Genomic DNA, 24,044 nt, shown 5'->3' with positions numbered 1-24,044 from the left:
CCACAATATACATTACATACATAATTTTTTTTACAGGCAAAATCCAAGATGTCTAAAAAAACACAGTAATCCAGTAATATTTTTTTTTTAAAACAGTGCTGAAACCCCCCCCCCCCCTCCCCTAGACCCATATAGCAGTCTCTACCCCCCTTCCCTGCTGGACCCATATAGCAGTCCCTACCCCTCTTCCCCCTCTCCCCTAAACCCATATAGCAGTCCCCCCCCCCCCTCCTAACCCCCCTTCCCTGAACCTATATAGCAGCTTTTAAAGTTAAGCACAGATCCATTTACCTTTTTCACAGTGGCAGATCCGCTGCCTGCTGCCAGATCCCCGATGCCTGCTGCCTGATCCGCTGCCTGCTGCCCGCGGTGCCGCACAGAGTCGCTGCTGCTGCCCGCTCCTGCCGTGGCCCCGCCCCCGTGCCGCCCAGCGCCTGACGTCACAGTGGAAATCCCGGTCAGCAGTGACATGACCGGGATTTCCTCTGCGGCGCCGCGTCTGGGAGGTACGTAGCGCAATGACGAGCAGCTCAGCCAGTCGGGCCACTTGTCATTGCACACTGTGTGGGACAGCGGGGCCAGGCAGGATCGGTTCGCGGGCCGCATCCGTCCCGCGGCCCGCTTGTTGCCCACCCCTAGGCTAGGGGAACCGTGACAATCACTTGCTGTTGACACAGCTTTTGAATTGCAGCTAACACTACTGCTCTCTCTGGGGGAGAAGCTGGCAAGGCTGATTTGAAAAATCGGCGAGGGGGCACCTCTTCGAATTCTAGTTTGTAGCCCTGGGATACAATTTCCATCGCCCAAGGATCCACATCTGACAGAACCCAGACCTGGCTGAAGAGTTGAAGACGTGCCCCCACCGGTGCGGACTCCCTCAGTGGAGCCCCAGCGTCATGCGGTGGATTTAGTAGAAGCCGGGGAGGACTTCTGTTCCTGGGAGCTAGCCGAAGCAGGCGTTCTTTTCCCTCTACCCTTACCTCTGGCGAGGAAGGATGAGCCCCGACCTCTTCTGGACTTATGCGACCGAAAGGACTGCATCTGATATTGTGGAGTTTTCTTTTGCTGTGGGGGAACAAAAGGCAAAAAAGTAGATTTACCCGCGGTAGCTGTGGAAACCAGGTCCGCGAGACCTTCCCCAAATAAAACTTCACCTTTGTAAGGTAAAACCTCCATATGCTTCTTTGAGTCGGCATCCCCCGTCCATTGGCGGGTCCACAGGGCTCGCCTAGCAGAAATCGCCATGGCGTTGGCTCTTGAACCTAGCAGCCCCACGTCTCTCTGAGTGTCTCTCATATATAAGACTGCGTCTTTAATGTGACCTAAGGTCAATAAAATGGTATCCCTATCTAGGGTCTCAATGTCAGCGGACAAGGTATCTGTCCAAGCTGCAACCGCGCTACATACCCATGCCGATGCTATCGCCGGTCTGAGTAAAGCCCCCGTATGTGTATAAATAGATTTTAAGGTAGATTTCTGTCTGCGATCAGCAGGATCCTTGAGGGCTGCCGTGTCGGGAGACGGTAGCACCACCTTCTTGGACAAGCGCGTTAAAGCCTTGTCTACCCTGGGCGAGGATTCCCACCGTACCCTGTCCTGTGCAGGGAAAGGATACGCCATTTTTTGTCTGGAGTTTCCCAAGCTTTTTCAAATAACTCGTTCAGCTCATGAGATGGGGGAAAGGTTACCTCAGGTTTCTTTTCCTTTTCCGGTTCTAGTTAGCGCTGCGGATGGCGGCTTCGGTGCTGATCTGCCAAGCAGCCATAGTTTTTAGTCTTAAATGTATAATATGTCTACTGTACAGTTGCATATGTGCAGTATGAACTCATATGTGTAATGTTTGTAATGTATGCTACGTTTTTCCTCCTTCATGTTGCTGCTTGGCGATGCATTGTACCACAAAGAATTCCTAGTGTACGTGAGTACACCTGGCCAATAAAGCTGATTCTGATTCTGATTATACATGCGCACCCTCGTGTCAGGGACAGAGGGGTCATCTGTGATATGCAAAACATCTTTTATTGCAATAATCATATAATGAATACTTTTGGCCACCCTTGGGTGTAACCTCGCATCATCGTAGTCGACACTGGAGTCAGAATCCGTGCCGGTATAAGTGTCTGCTATTTGGGATAGAGAACGTTTTTGAGACCCTGAAGGGCCCTGTGACACATTTAAAGCCATGGATTGACTCCCTGTTTTTTTCCCTGGACTCTGCTTTGTCCAACCTCTTTTGCAATAAGGTCACATTTGCATTTAAAACATTCCACATGTCCAACCAAGCAGGTGTCGGCGTTGCCGACGGAGACACCACAATCATCTGCTCCACCTCCTCCTTAGATGAGCCTTCCGCTTCAGACATGCCGACACACTCGTACCGACACCCCCACACACACAGGTATATTTATCTGGAGATAGTCCCCCAATAAGGCCCTTAGGAGAGACAGAGAGAGAGTATGCCAGCACACACCCAGCGCCAACTGACACTGGAAAACAAATTCCCAGAATATATAGCGCTTTTTTATATAATTATGTATAATACACTCACTGCGCCTCACAAGTGCCCCCCCCCCCCTCTTTTTTGCCCTGTGTCACCGTGTTCAGCAGGGGAGAGTCCGGGGAGCCAGCGTCTCTGCAGTGATCTGTGGAGAAAATGGCGCTGGTTAGTGCTGTGGGACCAAGCTCCGCCCCCTCCAGCGGCGGGCTTCGGTCCCGCTCAATTTTATAATACTGGCAGGGGATTTATATAACTACTGCCTCCGCAGCCTATAATACTCCTATGCCAGCCTTAGAGGTTTATATTGCTGCCCAGGGCGCCCCCCCCTGCACCCTGCACCCATCCGTGCCTGCTAGTGTGTGTTGTGTGGGAGCAATGGCGCGCAGCGTTACCGCTGCGCGCTTACCTCAGGGAAGATCTGAAGTCTCTGAAGTCTTCTGCCGCCTTGAAGTTCCCACGATGCAGGGAGCCTGTTGCCAGCAGTGCTCCCTGAAAATAAAAAACCTAACAAAGGCCCTCATTCCGAGTTGTTCGCTCGGTATTTTTCATCGCATCGCAGTGAAAATCCGCTTAGTACGCATGCGCAATGTTCGCACTGCGACTGCGCCAAGTAACTTTACTATGAAGAAAGTAATTTTACTCACGGCTTTTTCTTCGCTCCGGCGATCGTAATGTGATTGACAGGAAATGGGTGTTACTGGGCGGAAACACGGCGTTTCAGGGGCGTGTGGCTGAAAACGCTACCGTTTCCGGAAAAAACGCAGGAGTGGCCGGAGAAACGGTGGGAGTGCCTGGGCGAACGCTGGGTGTGTTTGTGACGTCAACCAGGAACGACAAGCACTGAAATGATCGCACAGGCAGAGTAAGTCTGGAGCTACTCTGAAACTGCTAACTCGTTTGTAATCGCAATATTGCGCGTACGTCGGTCGCAATTTTAAGAAGCTAAGATTCACTCCCAGTAGGCGGCGGCTTAGCGTGTGTAACTCTGCTACATTCGCCTTGCGAGCGAACAACTCGGAATGAGGGCCAAAATTCTTTTTTCAGAGAAACTCAGGAGAGCTCCCTGTAATGCACCCAGTCTCCTCTGGGCACAGGATCTAACTGAGGTCTGGAGGAGGGGCATAGAGGGAGGAGCCAGTGCACACCCATTCTAAAGTTCTTTATAGTGCCCATGTCTCCTGCGGAGCCCGTCTATACCCCATGGTCCTTACGGAGTCCCCAGCATCCTCTAGGACGTAAGAGAAATAAACAAGAGGCACAGGTATGCTCACATGTGTGTAACTGGGACACACAAGTATGTTCACATGTGTGTAACTGGGAGCTGTGAAAAACAAAAATAAGATCTCTGCCTCAAAATATGTAAATATAAATGCAATAAAAAATGGAAAAAAAGAAACCCATGAGATTTTCACAAAATAAGTCTCCAGACTCCATGGAGGGACATATACAATCCTGATCCTGTGTTATACACAAGTTTATTTCCATCACAGCATTAAATCCGAGATTATCTTAATCCCTGAAAATGGAGAAGGGGGTACAAATTTGGAAGCTGTGGCCCCTAGTTTTTCAGTTTGTGCAGTAATGTGGTAATTAATAATTATATATTTGCTTGGTTGCAGTCCTTTCTGATCCACACCAATATAGGAGTGGAGGTGAAAGCCTGTGTGTTGTTCCTGATTCATGTGCCTCTGTAATTTTTAATCACCTTCTTCACACTGTCCTCTTCCTCTTGCCTCTTCTCATAATGTGAAAAGTCATCAAATATGGAGGTGGTATGTTTGTAGCTAGCTATGATTCTGAGAACTTGGCGAGCTTTTTCCAGGGGGACCCCCTGTCGCTGAAATGATGGGTTTATTAAACTGTGCATGTCCTGTTTAAACAACATTCCCAAGACAATTCCATCTTGCACCTCTTTTTTTTTCCTTTGCATTATGTGCTCTTTTGGGCCTAGTTTTTAAAACTGCCATCCTGTCTGCCACTGTAGTGCCACTCCTAGATGGGCCAGGTATTTGTGCCACATACTTGTGTCGCTTAGCTTTGTCATCTAGCTACCTCGTTGCACCTCTTTTTTTTCTTTGCATTATGTGCTCTTTGGGGCCTAGTTTTTAAAACTCCCATCGTGTCTGTCACTGCATTGCCACTCCTAGATGGGCCAGGTGTTTGTGCAGCCCACTTGTGTCGCTTAGCTTAGTCATCCAGCTATCTCGGTGCAACCTTTTGGCCTAAAAACAATATTGTGAAGTGTGATGTGTTCAGAATAGACTGGAAATGAGTGGAAATGAATGTTATTGAGGTTAATAATACAGTAGGATCAAAATTACCCCCAAATTCTGTGATTTTAGCAGTTTTTATGTTTTTTTCAAAAATCATCCAGATCCAAAACCAAAACCTGAAAAGGGTGATTTTGGAAAAACCAATCCAGATCCAAAACATGAATGATCAATCCAGATCCAAAACCAAAACATAAAACACGAAAAGTGACTGCCACACATCTCTAATACTGTCTTAAGCAGTGTTTCCCAAAATCAGCACTCAAGAACCCTAACATTTCATGTTTTCCAGATCACCTATGGATCTTTAGTATGTATCAAGAATGAATGCATCACATATATTTAAATGTGACAGTTAGAGATGTCTACACCCATGCACCATCTAGATGGTCTGGGAAGCGTGATTTGTTAGTTCAAAGGGGCGAAATTGAGAAACACTCATCTAAAGTGATAATCATAACACTTATATCATCTCTATTTATTTGACTATTCATATTTTCTGTGTGGGTGCAACATTTAATTCATTATGCAAAGTATTATTATCTTATATATGTATTATTTTATTGCAGTAATAATTAGTATGATCACAGATACATGACTTCATATTCTATCTCTTTCAACAGTAAAAACAATTCTAAGTAATGAACTATCCAATCTAAACATAAAGGTTAACTTTCTAATACCAAGAATATAAAATACCTTAATATGATTTGATGTTTAATTATTGAGAGAGAACTTGGGACTTGGGTGGACCATATCTAAATATCTGTCAAAATAGTTCATATACTGTAAAAGAAGACGAAGACCATATCCTATAACACCCAGAAAGAGCAGTCATACTTTTCAAGAGATTGAGGGATAAAAAATTAAAAAGCAGACATTAGAGACAGAATTTTACATGTCACTGCTGTACCTCTGATAGCAATATGTTAGGGAAAATGGCAGTATATCCATAAAATAAAGACATTTTTTCATGAACTCTACTTATGTGCTGCCTCATCTGACAGTGCTTGTTTCAACTACAGCCATAATTGACCAGTTACATCACCAAAGTTCAAATGTTTCTACTTTCTACAGTTTTGCTTGAAAAGCATTTCAGACCTCTGAGCTTTGGCCCATTCATACAAAGGAGAAAATCTACTGTATGTTCTTGAATAGTTAGTCAGAAATGCTCCATTTCTATTACAATACACATTCATACAGTGTGAAGAATACACTTTATTTATCTTATGCCCTAGAGGATACTGGGGTCCACATTAGTACCATGGGGTATAGACGGGTCCACTAGGAGCCTTGGGCACTTTAAGATATCAATAGTGTGCACTAGCTCCTCCCTCTATGCCCCTCCTACCAGACTCAGTTTAGAAAATGTGCCCGGAGGAGCCGGTCACTCTTAGGGAAGCTCCTGCAGAGTTTTCTGCATTTATTTTCTGTTTGTTATTTTCAGGCAGGTCTGGTTGGCACCACACTGCCTGCTTCGTGGGACTTAGGAGGGAGAATGGCCCAACTTCATAAAGAGTTAATGGTCCTGTTTCTCCGCTGACAGGACACTGAGCTCCTTAGGGAGTCATTCGAAAGCCCCCACCACAGCGAGCGTACCCTCCAGCAGCATGCCGCCACCCCTAACAGAGCCAGAAGATAGAAGAGTGGTGAGTACAGAGCCTGCGTCCTGATTAGCAAGTCGCCGGCGGGAATGGCGGCACAAGGGTAGGAGTGCAGCTCTGAGTGCAGGCTGCGCTCCAGGGGGCTCAGGAGGACATACAGTGTAGTGTGTCCCGCTGTGAGGGGCGCGCTGAGCCACCACTGATTACCCACACTGGCTAACATACCTAACAATGGTTTTAACCCTCTGTTGGGCATAAAAATTACCTCAGGCCAGTATAAAAAAGCAGGAAGCTGAGCGCCATTAAGCAGACGGGCTTCACTATGAGCAGATCCAGCAGCTCACCAGCACCATTCCCCTCTGCAGCTTACACTGACAGGAATCACAGGGAAGTGCAGCCCCTTCACAAAGACTTCACGTCTCCTCAGTGGTACCAGGGATCTTAGAGGGGGGGGGGGGGGGGGAGTGTTGTAGTATACACTAAGCCCTATTAAGGGTGTTAGTGTGGTGACCCAGCTAAGTTTTACTTGGTTACAGGGGCGCTGTGTGGCTGGCTCCAATTTCTGTGTCTCCCTGAGGGCTCTGTGTGGGTTAAACTGTGTTTTCACCTTCTGTCCGTGGGTCTGTGTGTGTCCCTTCACATTTCCATGTCCAGGGACTGTGTTTCCTGCACAGCTGAATGTCTTTCCTCCTCCGGAGACTCACTACCCTGTACTCAGGATAGTGCACATTCTCAAGCTAGTGGGGCAGAACCCCCATGGTTAGCTTCCATTAAAGGGATGGTATCTAATATTTCTACTAAATTATCCAATAATGAGAAAGAGATGCCGATTTTAAGACAGTCTATGGATGACCTGATGAATAGAGATTCAGATCCCATACCAGCTTCTCAAATCCCAGCCATTTGCCCACAAAAGCATACTCTGGCCCAGCTATTGCAGGATGATATTGATGACGATACATCAGATCCAGAGGAGGGTGAAGTGGATGCGAGTGGGGGGGATGCGGTCCTGTCACAAGGAATACAGGCCCTGATAGAGGCTATCAGAAATGTCCTGCACATTCCTGACAAGACGGCGGAGGTAGAGGAGGAATCTTATTTTAATGTTAAAAAGGAATACTTTTTTTGCATCAAAGGAATTGAATGCCCTGTTTGAAGAAACTTGGGTTAACCCTGACAAAAAATGTCAGATCCCTAAAAGATTAATTACTTCCTTTCCCTTTCCTCTGGAAGAAATGGGAAAACCCGCCGATTGTGGACTAGGTTGTCACGTAAGATAGTCTTACCTGTTCCTGGGGCAACATCCTTAAAGGACACAGCTGACCGCAAGATTGAGAACACTCTCAAATCATTATACACTGCTGCTGGGGTGGCCCAGAGACCCACTATTGCTTGTGCATGGATTACTAAAGCCATTGCAAAGTGGTCAGGTAACCTAATTGATGGATTGGATACCTTACCCAGGGGGGAGATAGTTTTACTCCTGCAGTATATTCAAGACTCTGTTAACTTTATGGTGGAGGCCATAAAGGAAATTGGTTTGCTCAATGCACGCACCACTGCCATGGCAGTGTCAGCACGCAGGGGCCTGTGGACTGCGGATGTGGATTCCAGGAAAGGCGTGGAAAACCTACCATTCACAGGTGAGGCCCTTTTTGGAGATGAACTGGATAAGTGGATATACAAGGCTACGGCTGGTATGTCTACGTACCTTCCTTCTGCAGCACCCCCAGCTAGGCAAACCTACTCTGCTCCAACTCTGCAGTCCTTTCGGTCAGTGAAATTTAAAGGCAAATACAAAAGTTCTTTTACAGCTTTCAAAGGTAATAGAGGTAAACCCAGAAAACCAGCAGCTGCAGGTTCTCAGGAACAGACCTCCGGGTCTGCTTCCTCAAAGCCTTCAGCATGACGGTGGTCCGCACTGCTTGGAAGACAGGCAGGTGGGATCTCGGTTACATTATTTCAGTCATGTTTGGGCAACATCTTGCCAGGATACCTGGGTCACAGACCTTATCACCCATGGATACAGACTGGAGTATCAGGAACTCCCACCTCACAGATTAATCAAATCAGGCTTACCAGCTTCTCCGGAAGCAAGTACGACTTTACAGGCAGCAATTCAAAAACGGGTACAGACTCAGGTCATTGTCCCAGTTCCACTTCAACTACACAACAAGGGTTATTACTCCAACCTGTTTGTGGTACCAAAACCGGATCGTTCGGTAAGGCCCATTTTAAACCTCAAATCACTGAACCTGTATTTAAGGGTGTTCAAGTTCAAGATGGAGTCTCTGAGAGCGGTGATCTCAGGTCTGGAGGAAGGGGAATTCCTGGTGTCTCTGGACATCAAGGTTGCATACCTTCATATTCCGATTTGGCCGCCTCATCAGACTTATCTAAGGTTTGCACTACAGGACTATCACTACCAGTTTCAGGCCCTGCCATTTGGCCTCTCCACGGCACCGAGGATATTCACCAAGGTAATGGCAGAGATGATGTTTCTCCTCCGCAAGCAGGGAGTGAACATAATACCGTACCTGGACGACCTGCTGATAAAAGTGCCTTCCAGGGAGAGGTTGTTGGACAGCATTGCCCTCTCAACCCGACTACTTCAGGATCACGGATGGATTCTGAACCTACCAAAATCCCACCTGGAACCAACACGGATGCTTCCATTCCTGGGGATGATACTGAATATGGAGAAAAAGAAGGTATTCCTTCTGTTGGAAAAGGCATTGGTAATCCAGTTGATGGTGCGGGATGTTTTAAAACCAGCCCGGATATCGGTGCATTTATGTATTCGCCTTCTGGGGAAGATGGTCGCCTCTTACGAGGCTCTGCAGTATGGAAGGTTTTATGCAAGGCCCTTCCTGCTGGATATGCTGGACAAATAGTCCGGATCGCATCTTCATATGCACCAGAGGATCCGTCTGTCGATCAAAAGCCAGGATTTCTGTGGTGGCTTCAGACTTCTCACCTGACCATGGTGGTCATTCCGAGTTGTTCGCTCGCTAGCAGTTTTTAGTAGCCATGCAAACGCTAAGCCGCCGCCCTCTGGGAGTGTATCTTAGCTTAGCAAAAGTGCAAACAAAAGGATCGCAGAGCGGCTGCAAAAGAATTTTGTGCAGTTCAGAGTAGCTCCAGACCTACTCAGTGCGTGCGATCACTTCAGACTGTTCAGTTCCTGATTTGACGTCACAAACACGTCCTGCGTTCGGCCAGCCACGCCGGCAATTTTTCCGGGCACGCCTGCGTTTTCACGATCACTCCCTGAAAACGGTCAGTTGACACCCAGAAACGCCCCTTTCCTGTCAATCACTCTGCGGCCAGCAGTGCGACTGAAATTCTTCGCTAGACCTTGTGCGAAACTACTTCGGCTGTTGTGAAAGTAAGCCGCATACACATGCTCAGAAGTGCCGTGTTTTTGCCTCATCGCAGCGCGAACATTTTCAGCTAGCGATCAACTCAGAATGACCCCCCAAGAGTCGAAGGTTCGGGATTCGAAATTGGATTCTGCTAACCACAGATGCAAGCCTCAGAGGTTGGCTAGCGGTCACCCAGGGGAAATAGTTCCAAGGAAAATGGTCAAGTCAGGAAGCCATTCTTCTAATCAACATTCTGGAGCTGAGGGCCATATACAACACCCTTCTACATGCATCACATCTTCTTCAAGATCAAGCCATTCAGGTTCAGTTGGACAATGTGACGGCAGTAACGTACATAAACCAACAGGGTGGAATGAAGAACAAAGCAGCAATGTCAGTGGTAACAAGATCTTCTACAACAGGGGCCGTTCGTCTATCAAGACTTACCACGGCTACGTTTCACGGCATGGAAGTTGAGTGTCAAATTTTAGCCCTGAAAGGCATTCCGGACAAGGTTATTCCAAACCTGGTGGTCATTCCGAGTTGTTTGCTCGTTGACGATTTTTGCTATGCTGCGATTTGCTGCTAAATGCGCATGCGCATGGTACGCAGCGCGCATGCGCTTAGTTATTTAACTAAAAACTTTTTGCTGTTGTTCGTGCGGCGCTTTTCAGTCGCACTGCTGATCGGTGAGTGATTGACAGGAAAGGGGAGTTTCTGGGTGGTAACTGAGTGTTTTTCGGGAGTGTGCTAAAAAACGCAGGCGTGTCAGGCAAAAACGCAGGAGTGTCTGGAGAAACGGGGGAGTGGCTGGCCGAACGCAGGGTGTGTTTGTGACGTCAAACCAGGAACTAAACAGACTGAGCTGATCGCAATCTAGGAGTAGGTCTGGAGCTACTCAGAAACTGCATGAAATTATTTAGTAGCAGTTCTGCTAATCTTTCGTTCGCTATTCTGCTATGCTAAGATAGTTACACTACCAGAGGGCGGTGGCCTAGCGTTTGCAATGCTGCTAAAAGCAGCTAGCGAGTGAACAACTCGGAATGACCACCCCTGATTCAAGCCAGGAAAGGGGTAACATCTAAACATTACCACCGTATTTGGAAAAAATATGTCTCGTGGTGTGAAAATAGGAAATTTCCTGCAGTGGAATTTCAGCTGGGATGTTTTCTCCTTTTTCTACAGTCGGGTGTGGAGTGGGCCTACGTTTGGGCTCCTTGAAGGTCCAGATTTCAGCCTTTTCCATTTTCTTCCAGAAACAATTGGCTTCCCTCCCTGAGGTTCAGACATTCTTGAAGGTGGTTCTGCACATCCAACCGCCCTTTGTGCCTCCCACGGCACCTTGGGATCTTAACGTGGTGTTGCAGTTTCTACAATCGGAATGGTTTGAGCCTTTACAGGAGGTTGACGTAAAGTTTCTTACGTGGAAGACTGTTACACTGTTGGCCTCAGCTTTTGCAAGGAGTGTGTCTGTACTGGGGGCGTTGTCTCACAAAAGCCCCTATTTGATTTTTCATGTAGCTAGAGCTGAACTCAGAACTTGTCAGCAATTTCTTCCTAAGGTGGTGTCTGCATTTCATATCAACCAACCTGTTGTGGTTCCGGTGCTTACTGACACCTCTGCTACCTCAAAGTCCTTGGATTTTGTGAGGGCTTTGAAGATCTATGTGAAGCGGACAGCTCGTCACAGAAAATCTGTTTGTTCTCTATGATCCCAAGAAGATTGGGTGTTCTACTTCTAAGCAGTCTACTGCTTGCTGGATCAGGCTTACTATCCAGCATGCTTATTCATCGGCAGGATTGCCGGTTCCTAAAGTACAGGCCCACTCTACTAGGTCGGTAGATTCTTCCTGGGCGGCTTCCCGGGGTGTCTCGGCTTTACATCTCTGCTGAGTGGCTATTTGGTCTGGTTCGAACACGTTTGCTAAGTTCTACAAGTTCGATACTTTGGTCTCTGAGGACCTTCAGTTTGGTCAATCAGTTCTGCAGGAACCTCAGCACTCTCCCACCCGGTTTGGGAGCTTTGGTACATCCCCATGGTACTAATGTGGACCCCAGTATCCTCTAGGACGTAAGAGAAAATAGGACTTTAATTACCTACCAGTAAATCCTTTTCTCGTAGTTCGTAGAGGATACTGGGCGCCCGCCCAGTGATTCGTTTTTTCCTGCACTGTTACTTTGTTAAGTGATGTTGTTGGTTCAGCTGTTGCTGTTCCTGTTCCAAGTTTGGTTAGTATGGCTTTCCTCTTGTTTGTGTGTGCTGGTTCGAATCTCACCACTGTTCTGTTACATCCTTCCTAAGGATATATCCGTCTCCTCGGGCACAGTAGGATTGGCATAGAGGGAGGAGCTAGTGCACACTATTGATTTCTGTAAGCGCCCAAGGCTCCTAATGGACCCACCTATACCCCATGGTACTAATGTGGACCCCAGTATCCTCTATGGACTACGAGAAAAGGATTTATTGGTAGGTAATTAAAATCCTATTTTCTGACTACTCAGTCATCCTCTTTATGAATGAAAAGCCAAGTAGCAAATTTTTTTGGGGAATTATCACTAAAATTATCTATGAAAGTTCAAAGATTTTTTTGCCCTACATCATATGTTTATAGATTGTATGCTTGCGAGTAAGACCCTCTTACCACATTGGCTGTTATACAGTAACCCAGTCTTGTTTTATCATTGTTTTTTGTTTCCACATAAATGTTAATAGTGTAATGTTAGGATTTTTTGTAACCAGGATACAGGACTACACAAACACATATATATATATATATATATATATATATATATATATATAAAATATAAATAATATCTAAAATATATATATATATATATATATATATATAAAATATGCATATATATATATATATATATATATATATATAAAATGTAAATAAATAATGACTATTATGCTGCCTTATTCCACTGAGTTCCCTGTTAGAAAGAACTACAGTAAAGAATGTGTAGCAATAGTGGAATTGGCACCCCAGAGGGTTGAAATTATGCACAATCTTAATTTTGTTTAGACAATAGTGTATTATAACATTTCATACAGTATAAAACCATAAGTTCCAATAACAAAGTTTTATTCAAATTCATAAAAAATGGCTACAATGTCCATATACATATAACAGCTTTTTGGTACATCAGCCCCCTACCACATGTAATGGGGGTCTAGACAGGCACAGTGTACATATACTTATTCTATGATATCCTCCTTCCAATTTAGTAGATTGGAGGTCACATCAAAAGAAAGACAGAAAAACCAATGCGTTTCATCTCGTGAGTTCAGCAGGGGTATATCTCAATTTGGAAGTTTACCAATTAAAGGATTGTACCATAGGAAAATGTTCTTGGACACTCATATCCACCAAACAGGCCACATGTTAATACAAATGGGAGCAACCGTGCCTCAATTTGGAAGTTTACCAACTAAAGGATTGTACCATAGGAGAATGTTCTTGGACACTCATCCACCAAGCAGGCCACATGTTAATACAAATGTGAGCAGTCGTGCCTGATACTCACTAAAAATAGGTGTGTGATCAAGATAAAGTTTTCAGGAGCGCATCCTAAGCAGCATCCAGATCACGAGTCGCACTGCAAGTCCCAGCAGGCGCAGACAGCAGACTGTGTAACGCGCACAAGAAACAACCCAGGAGAACCTTGGAAAGAAAACTGTGAGTAAAACAAGTTTAATACCACAGAAGAATAGAGAGATCTATACAAGGAAGGGTTATGGCAAATTACACAGATCTCAGACTAGCTGCAAGCAAGCTTTCTAATGAGAACTATCAAACATGGAAGTTTAAAGTAGAAATGCTATTAACCAGAGATGATTTATGGGATGTTATAAATGCAGACAGACCTGAAGGAGAGGATCAGCAGTGGATTAAGAAGGACAGACAGGCAAGAGCCACTATAAGTTTACTAGTGGAAGATGAACAGCTTATACACATAAGACAAGAGAGTACAGCTAAAGGCATGTGGTGTGCTTTGCAGAGAGTGCATGAAGGAGCAAGTTTGAACAGCAAACTATTCCTATTAAGAAAATTATATCAAATGAGATTTAATAAAGGCAAGACAATGCAAGAACACATCAGTGCACTACTAGAGATAACCATACAGCTCAGGTCAATGGGAGAAGAAATCAAAAGCAACCACATAGTAGCCATCCTCCTTTGCAGTTTACCAGATACATACAGTGCACTAATAAACGCACTAGAAATGAGACCTGAAGCAGAAATCACACCAGACTTTGTGAAGAACAGGCTCATAGAGGAGTATCAACGCAGAAAGGAGCTTACAGAGTGCAACACTGAAAGTGACACAGAGAAAGCACTTAAAATGGCGGACACTAAGCCACACACCAGGGAAACAAGAGCATGTTTCAGATGCAAGAAAGTGGGTCACCTGAAAAGAGATTGCACCATATGGAAGACAGAGCAGCACAAACCACCAGAAAGATTACACAAACAAAGAGCCAAAGCCACACTTACAGATACAGGAGCACACAAGTGGAATGGAACATTTAAAGCGACAGTAAACCATTTATCAGAAAAGTGGTATGTAGACTCAGGAGCGACTAGTCACATGACAAATAACAAGGACTTCTTTACCGAACTTGATTTGAACCATAAAGAAACAATCTACCTAGCAGATGGAACAAATATCATTGCAGAAGGGAAAGGGAATGGTCAATTCCTATGCTCCAAGGGTAATGGCAGCTATGCAGAAATACCCGTAACAGATGTGCTATATGTTCCCAAGCTTGAGGGAGCACTGCTATCAGTAAAGAATCTAGTAGAAAAAGGACTTACTGTAAAGTTTCAGAATAATAAGTGTTTTATCCAAAACGGAAGAGAAACACTAGCTACAGCCAGAATAAAAGAACATTTATACTGTCTGGATATCGCAGCACAGCAGGCAAAGCTGAGTACACAGAAACACTCTGACTGTATTCACAAGTGGCATAGAAGATTAGGACACAGACACCCAGATTGCATAAAGGAAATGCAGAAGAGAGACCTAGCCAGGGATCTCAAAGTGTCAGACTGTTCAGAAATGATGAAGTGTCAATGCTGCATAAAAGCGAAAGCGACAAGGACAACAATTCCTAAGAAAAGTGAAACCAGAGCTTCCAGACCACTAGACCTGGTACATAGTGATGTATGCGGACCTATGAAAACGCGAACCGTAGGAGACAAAAGGTACATGCTGACATTCATTGATGACTACTCCAGGTTCACAGTCACTTATCTAATAAAAAGTAAAGATGAAGTCTTTGAAAAGCTGCAAGACTACGTGAACATGACCAGAAACAGGTTCAAGAGGAATATGCTAACTCTACGCAGCGACAATGGAGGCGAGTTCACAGGACAGAAAATAGAACGGTACTTAAGAGGACTCGGTATTGAGCATCAGAAGACAGTACCATATACACCAGAGCAAAATGGCGTATCTGAGAGGAAAAACAGATCACTAACAGAAATGATAAGGTGCATGCTTACAGATTCAGGACTACCTGATAAATATTGGGGTGAAGCAGCAGCAACAGCCACCTATCTTCAAAACAGACTACTTTCCAAAGCAGTAAGGAAGACACCATATGAGCTGTGGCACGGTAAGAAACCCAGCTTAAAGCACATTAGAGTTTTTGGATGCAGAGCCTTCGTTTACATTCCTGCTGAAAAACGAAGCAAGTTGCAGAACCGAGCAGAAGAGGGAGTTCTAGTCGGCTATAGTGAACATTCAAAAGGCTACAGAATCTTAAATCCAAGAACTGGAAAAGTAGTTATAAGCAACAGTGTGACATTCATAGAAGAAACACGAGATGATGTCATAATTCCAGTAGACTCTACTGAAGAAGAAGAAAGCACCAAATTCAAAGAAACAGATGAAGTAGAGATCATTCAAGAAGTTGAAGTACAACACAAGACAAATACCAGCGACACTCATGAGAGTGCATCCGAGGGTGTGAGACGCTCTTCAAGAGAAAACAAGGGAAAAGCACCTACACGTTTATCTTACAAAGCAAAAGCCGTTAACATGCAAGAACCTGCATCACGAGAAGAAGTTGCTAAAGGATATTCACAGAAATTTGGAGAAGATTATGATGAAACGTTTGCTCCAGTTGTGAAGCACACTACCATTAGAACCTTACTCCTAACAGCAGCCATAAAGGGTATGAAAGTGAAACATTTCGATGTAAAGACGGCTTTCCTACATGGTGAACTAAAGGAAGATATATACATGGAACAACCACCAGGCTTCGTGAATTCTCAGAACCCAGATCACGTATGTAAACTGAACAAAAGTATATATGGTCTTAAACAAGCAGCAAGAGCATGGAATACAAAGATAAATGGAGTTCTGACAGAAAAGGGATTCATCAGAAGCAAAGCAGACCCATGTCTCTATACGAAGTTGATAGAGGAAAGATGGTTCTATGTATTAATTTACGTGGACGATTTGCTAGTTTGTTTCGAACAAGAAGGGGACGAAGTTGAATTGTTACAAGAACTAAACCGTCAGTTTGAAACAAAAGACCTCGGCCACATAACGCATTACTTGGGAATGCAAATCTCAAGAGAAGGTGATGGAACATTCACACTAAGTCAGAAATACAAAATTCAGGAAACCATTGAGGAATTTGGTATGCAAGATGCAAAGACAGCAAGCACTCCTATGGAGACAAGTTATGAAAAGGAACCAAATGATCAGAGCAACCTGTTAGAGGATAACCATCTATACAGAAAAGCCATAGGAAAATTGCTATACATTGCAACCGTCACCAGACCAGATATCTCCACAGCAGTCGGGATTTTAAGCAGAAAAGTCTCTAAACCAACAAAGATGGATTGGAATGCAGTTAAGAGGGTAATTCGTTACTTAGAGGGAACGATTAACAAGAAACTTAAGCTCTCAGCAAACACAAGTCACAAGTTAACAGGATACGTTGACGCAGATTGGGCTGGAGACACAAGCGACAGAAAATCCACAAGTGGATATCTATTCTCTATTGGAGAAGGATTAATCAGCTGGACAAGCAAGAAGCAGTCTACCGTAGCACTATCTTCTACAGAAGCTGAATATATTGCAGCAGCTCACGCCAGTCAAGAAGTGGTATGGTTAATACAACTACTATCAGACCTAGGAATGCCTCAAGAAGAACCTATTAAGATATATGAGGATAATCAAGGATGCCTTGCATTAGCGCAAACAGAAAGAGTGAACCCAAGAACCAAGCACATTGATGTCAAGCATCACTTCCTGAGGGATCTACAGGAACAAGGTCTTATAGAGTTGAACTATTGCCCAACAGAAGATATGACAGCTGATATCATGACTAAGCCTCTTACCAGAGAGAGACATTGGAGACTTACGTCAAAGATGGGTCTAACTGAAGAAACCCAGTCTGTTGAGAAGGGGTGTTGAAATATGGACAACAGACTATGGTTTTGTTTATATGCATGTAGTTACCGTACAGGGGCAGCAGATGGCGCTGTATACTTACAGAGATGTAGTGTTTGTCTGTTGCATATGTTATGTACTTGTTTGTTTTACCTCACATGTGTCTTTCTAGAAGAGTCTCTGAGGGAGAAGGAGATAAGCTGATGATACTGAAACCTGTTGTATTGATCCTGCTATTTCAGTACTATATAAAGGAGATATACATCTCAAGTCTCGTTCTGTCTGTATACAAGGTAACTCCTGAGGTAATACTTTATCTAAGGCTCCCCACTGCACACCTATGGTATCGATCCATCGCACTATACCAACATGTGATACTTAGGAGTTCAGGTTCACAAGGAAAATTCACAGGAGAATGTCAAAAATACACAAACATTTGGTCAAATAAGATGTGTGTCCTAGTATCACAGGTACATGTGGTAGGGGGCTGAGGTACCAAAGAGCTGTCATATGTATATGGACATTGTAACCATTTTTTATGAATTTTAATAAAACTTTGTTATTGCAACTTATGGTTTTATACTGTATGAAATGCTATAATACACTATTGTCTAAACATAATTAAGATTCTGCATAATTCCATCCCCCTGGGGCACCAATTATATACTGTATATATAGTCAGCATATATTCAGCATATATGCAGTAAATATATATATATATATATATATATATGTATTAGTGATGAGCGAGGTTCGGTTTTACTCGGTTTTACTCGGTTCTCAAAACGGCATCTTATTGGCTATCCAAAACACGTGACATCCGTGAGCCAATAAGATGCCGTTTTGAGAACCGAGTAAAACCAAGTAAAACCGAGTAAAACCGAATCCGCTCATCACTAATATGTATACACACACACACACACACACACACACACACACACACACACACACACAAACACACACAAACACACACACATAAACTTGTTTTTAATACCTCATTGGTACCCATGTCTGGAATGTCCCTCAAAGAGACACTCTTTCCTAATAGCCAAATGGCATGACCACTATGCCTGTGCATGCCAGACTGTATTATTAATAGGGACTTTCTGATCCCACTTTCCTGCTATCTTGATACAGGTCAGTGGTGTGATGGGAGGCAAAGGCTGATAACCGCATCTTGACTACCTCAGCTTCCCTCTTCCGCGGTTAAAGAAGATCAGCTGTGTGAGGGTCACCTGTTCAAATAGTGCACACTACTTTTGACAAGGGTGGACGAACAACCCTTCTGGTACTCTTGCTATCTCTCGTAGAGATGCATGCGCTTCACATCTTTGGTGAATGGCAACAAGGTGGGGACAACCATGTTGACTCTATTCTAGTGATTCTAGTGACTGTTTTAGTGTCTTCAAGGCAGTGGTTCAAACCAGCTCACTCCACCTCACTTTGTACAGTTTCCTAAAGCAGTTTTCACTCTCGCGGTGCTCCTGTCATCAACACGTGACACTTGCCCATGCTTTATATTTTCCGCAAGCTGTGACCAAACTTCAGTGCTAGTGAGGGTGTCGTGAGGGTGTCTTGAAGGTGTTGGTTTGGTGATTACAGCTGGCAGCAACTGTCACAGCTTGTACTACATGGAGGAAGTTTGATGGGAGAATAAAATTGCCCATGCTCTGCAGGGGAGTGGCCTTTGCGGCATGCAATAAGAGCTACCCCACCTTTCAGAGCTTTGATGGATGGTCTGAAGTGATCGCAAGTGCTGAGTAGGTCTGAAGCTACTCTGAAACTGCACAAAATTATTTTGTAGCCGCTCTGCGATCCTTTCGTTCGCACTTCTGCTAAGCTAAAATACACTCCCAGTGGGAGGCGGCATAGCGTTTGCACAGCGATCAACTCGGAATGACCCCCATAAAACCTTATAAACCAAAGAATATGAATGAATGTGACATATCTTCACAAGTTTTCAATAGACAACAGAAACTTGAGATAAAATACTAACTAGAGATGAGCGGTTTCGGATTTAACGCCAGAATTAACGCAAGTTCGGTTTTATCCGGATATTTCCTATTGGCTATCCAAAACACGTGACATCCGTGAGCCAATAAGATGCCGTTTTGAGAACCGAGTAAATCCGAGTAAAACCGAGTAAAACCGAACCCGCTCATCTCTAATACTAACAACTTCATAGCTTACCAAAAACACTGTAAATATTTTTGTGCATGATCTAATCCAAATCAATTGTAATAAATAGCTTGTTCTATTATATTGTTATACTCATTTCTTGATAACATATTTCTTGAAAGAACAACAACATTAAATGAAGATACTGATTTGTTTTCCTTACCTAACCGCAATTTGCACGACTATTAATTAATATGAAATATACTGTATTTGTGATACCTAGTTTATTTTCATTTTATTTTATGTAATGTTATTTATCTTTTGTTATTTATGCTTTAACCTTTATCTCTATGTTCAGTTGTTTATTATTTGTATACTTTCCCTTGCAAATGTTGACTAAAAATCTGTACAAGGTAATACTTCTCAGTATTAGTTGCATGCAAATATTTGCTTCCCCTGGGTCATTGATATGGAAATACATATGGCACTATGTGCCATATCTTTGGTTGCCATTTCTCTGAAGTATAGATGTCGTTCGTCATTCTGCAAGGTGCATGCAAATTTTTATTTCGCCTGAGCCACTAAAGTAAAAGTACATATGTCAATGTGTCCACCTATTCTCCAAACATCTGAGCTACTAAAATACTTAGCTAATTAAACTTTGCAAGTATTAGAAAAAAATTACAGTCTTATTTGGTGCAATTCAATCATACAAGATGAACATTTGAAATGTATTTACCGTATATTTGACTAACTGAACAGTAGGGGTAATATACAAATTAAAGAACCACATTGTTTACCTTACTATTATCGTTACATATTTGTAAACATCATAACAGGGTCTAGGGAAGTTTTTTAGAGTGAGAAATGTTAAGTGTAAAATCATAATTTTTGACAAAACAATTAATATGAATAATAGTGTAATTGGTGATGTCAAAACATGAATTCAATAGTGGTAGATAATAATCACACCCCAGTAAAGTCTATAAATCACATTGTAACATTCCCTGTACCTTTCTAATTTACCTCCAAGCCAGAGCTGGTAGACCACTGCTTCTCCTCACAGCAATTACACTGCCCCTCATATCAGTCACACTGGGCTGCAGCTCACAGTACATCATGCATAGGGAAGAGGGTTAGCACATATGAACATAAATGCAGAGATGTATGTAACATATGTGCTGGCTGCAGGTCCCCGGAGATTGTCTTACAGCCGCCGCTGAACCCAGGATGCTACATTCGGCTCCATTCTCCTTCAAAGCCCACCCCAGTCTTTTGAAAACTAGCCAATGGGAGCCTGGGGGCAGGCTAAGCAGGAGAGTGAGAGTGCTATGCTGAATGCTGAGTCCCGGGATCAGCAGCAGCTGTAAAATGACATTCAGCACTGCCGATTCCCGGAGACCTGCTGCCAACACATACTGTATGTTACATACATCCCTGCATGTTAATATGTGCTAATCTGCTCCCCAATGTATGATGTAGCGTGAGCCCAGAGGTTGCAGCCTCCACTGGTCACAATTTCCCAACATCAGTTGTATGATGGCAGGTCTGGCAGAAACATGGTCAAACATTGATATGAGAAGTGCACATCAGGGCACATCAGCAGCTGAAACTCATCTGCAACTTGTGGAGTATATGGTGATAATGTCACGTTTTGGAAACAGGTTTGGATTTGGTGCACTGCGTTTGATAATGGCAGGACAAGATGAGCACATCCACCACAGGCAGTGCGCCAAACCCAAACCTGTTTCCGTGACATGACGTTATCACTTTACATATCGACAAGTTCAGATATGATTGATATGAGGCACAGTGCAATGGCCGTGAAGGGAAGCAGTGGTCTACCCGCTCTGACCTGGCTGAAAGTTAGAATGATATAGAGAACATTACACATGTAAGAGGTCTTGTTACCTTACTTATTGAACCACCCTTATAGTAGACTGTCCTGCCCGCTGCTCTTACTGTACATTTGCAGCCACAGCTGCCATTACTAGTATCAAGACTTACACCAGCCGAATGCTGGGTGCACAAGATCCAGGTCAAACAGACATCCCATCAATGTCTGTGATCACTCTTACACACCCAAGACATTCACAAAAGACAAAGTAGTCCCACGTCATCACATCGTCACCACTCAGTTACCTCTGAGAAACACCTTTTCCAGATCGAACAATCTGTGTGCCCTAGTGATCTTTATCGGTGTACAGCTTTGTGATATGGTTAAGGGCACAGAAGCCGATTACTTTCTTTGGTGCATGTGAAAGTAAGCTGGAATACATGAGATCCAATATCCAAAAGTTCCGGATGTCACTACAGCATCACTGTGTAGGGTGGTCTAGTGAAGTTCATTATGATTGCTGCACTGGGCTGGCATGGTATTTATAAAATATTCTAGACCCAGACTCTCTTTATCGTCAGGAGGTGGCACCCTGAGTGTTTGGGGCTCCTAAGAACTCAGGCCCAGGTACAAGTGTGTCTCCCTTGTACCACCCTGTTGCCAGGCCTGCAAAGGAGTAGGTAAGTATGACTTACTGACCCTCATGCTGTGAGAGACTTATTATAGGCATTAATTAGGCATTAATGTTAGAGCATTTTATTTTGAATTGCACAGATTTACTTTGACATGAGTCATAAACTTTGCACCTTTACAAACCTGGTACACCTTTTGGAGATAATGATTATGGTAGCTACATATTTGCTCTAGACTTGGTAGATTCATTGTTGGGAAAAGGGGCCTGGGCTGCACACCCTATTACTAGAGATATTAAGAGGTGCTATTATGCCGAGGCATCTAATACTATGCTGGAGTAAGAGAAATAATGATGCACACTTCTAGCACTAGGAACACTAATAATAAAAATAATTTAGATAAACCCTCACAATTAACATGGATTTTAAGTGAAGGTCTTAGTACACATTTGCGCAAATACTGTATGTGGACCCATGAACCTCGACCAGGTGACTTCATAACATGAGTCCCAAACATCTCTAGTACTTTCACATACTTTCACATTACATAATTTTTTTCAGCATTATGTGTGTGTATATATTGTACACTTGAAGGTGAGGAACCTTTACTTTGGCATTGGCACCCCTCCAATTTACCCTCAGGTGTTTTAATTAGCAAAAGGTTTCTGCATTTCAAATAACAAATTAATATGGGCTCTATTGGACGTAAGACCTTGATAAATTTATATGATGTGAAAGTATTAGAGATGTTAGGGACTCATGTAATGAAGTCACCTGGTCGCAGTACATGGGCCCACATATTTGTGCAAACGTGTGCTAAGAACTTCACTTATACTCCATGTTAATTGTGAGGGTTTATCTAAATTATTTTTATTATCGGTGTTCTCAGTGCTAGGAGTGTGCATCATTATTTCTCTTCCTCCAGCAAAGATTTATTGTTGCACAAACAGTATACTTAAATGCATACTGCTCAGAAAATAGACAGGGAAAGGCAAATGTACAGATACATTTTTGGTCATATGCAAATACTGGAAGTAGACGATCAGTGGAATTAAATTGGTCATTAATTTTGCACTGAAATAAAGATAAGTGTGAAAGGGGCCATAATATCTTTATCAGTATAATGAACATGTATAGTTGCCAATGGTGCAGTATTTTCTGGTACAATCAGATTTTTCTCATTGCCCTGGGATCTCACAGTTCTGTGTTTAGAGTCTTCTAGATCTACAATATATGGCGGATCTCATACCAATGCACAAATATTGGAAAGCTGCTCAATCAGATGTAATATCAGTCAGGTGCTAAAAGGGAGGGGTAATTCTGTGTAAGAAAAAACAATTTGTGTTCCCTAATGCACACTGAGTGAGTAATAATACTACATAATAAATCAGATAATATGGAGATCTTAATTGCGTATATCTGCAGATATAGGGTTAAGCCCCCAGGCCGATCGACAAGGCTTCTCCGTCACTGGGGGTCCCTAATACTAGGGATGGGTCCGGGGTGCAGGACCCCATCATGCCGGCACAGGTCGGCTACCCCAGGTCAGCACACAGGTGAAAATTAATGAGGGTTAATGAGAAGCACAGAAGTGCTATGTAAGTGAAGTGTGATTAAAATACAAAAATATATACAAAGTGATAGGGAAAATCATGAGTGTTAATAAAGTGTTAGGGTGTGCCGACCTGAAGCCCCAGTGACGGAGAAGCCTTGTCGATCGGCCTGGGGGCTTAACCCTATATCTGCAGATATACGCAACTAAGATCTCCGTATTATCTGATTTATTATGTAGTATTATTACTCACTCAGTGTGCATTAGGGAACACGGATCTCATACCAATCCCATCATAAGAACAATGCATACCATTATTAGGATATGTATTGGCTAAAGTTATGCCAACAGTACCTGCTATTAGTGGGTACCCATTAGTACCCACTATTATACAACAGAACCAACTCAATTATACAAGAATTACCCAAACTATATGGCAGGGAGAAGAGATATGGGACGCATATCTCATGGTGGGAAATAGGGGGTCTGTATGAGAACCTGCCGCCCGGGATGCTGAACGTGAGGATCCCGACATTGGCATCCCGAGCGGCGGAATGCCGGCAGGGGGGCAAGCGGAACAAAGCCCCTCTCGGGCTTACTGCGCTCGCCACAGGTTCTATTTTCCCTTTATGGGTTTCGTGGACACACATAGGGGGGAATCACCTACCTTGCCGGTATACCGGCGGTGGTATGGTGGCCCTGTCGAGATCCTGGCATCGGTATTGTGACAGCCGGGATCCCAACTATCGGTAT

This window comes from Pseudophryne corroboree, chromosome 7 (genome assembly GCF_028390025.1).
Source record: "Pseudophryne corroboree isolate aPseCor3 chromosome 7, aPseCor3.hap2, whole genome shotgun sequence".
In the NCBI taxonomy this organism is placed as follows: Eukaryota; Metazoa; Chordata; class Amphibia; order Anura; family Myobatrachidae; genus Pseudophryne; species Pseudophryne corroboree.
This window is presented reverse-complemented; position numbering follows the sequence as displayed.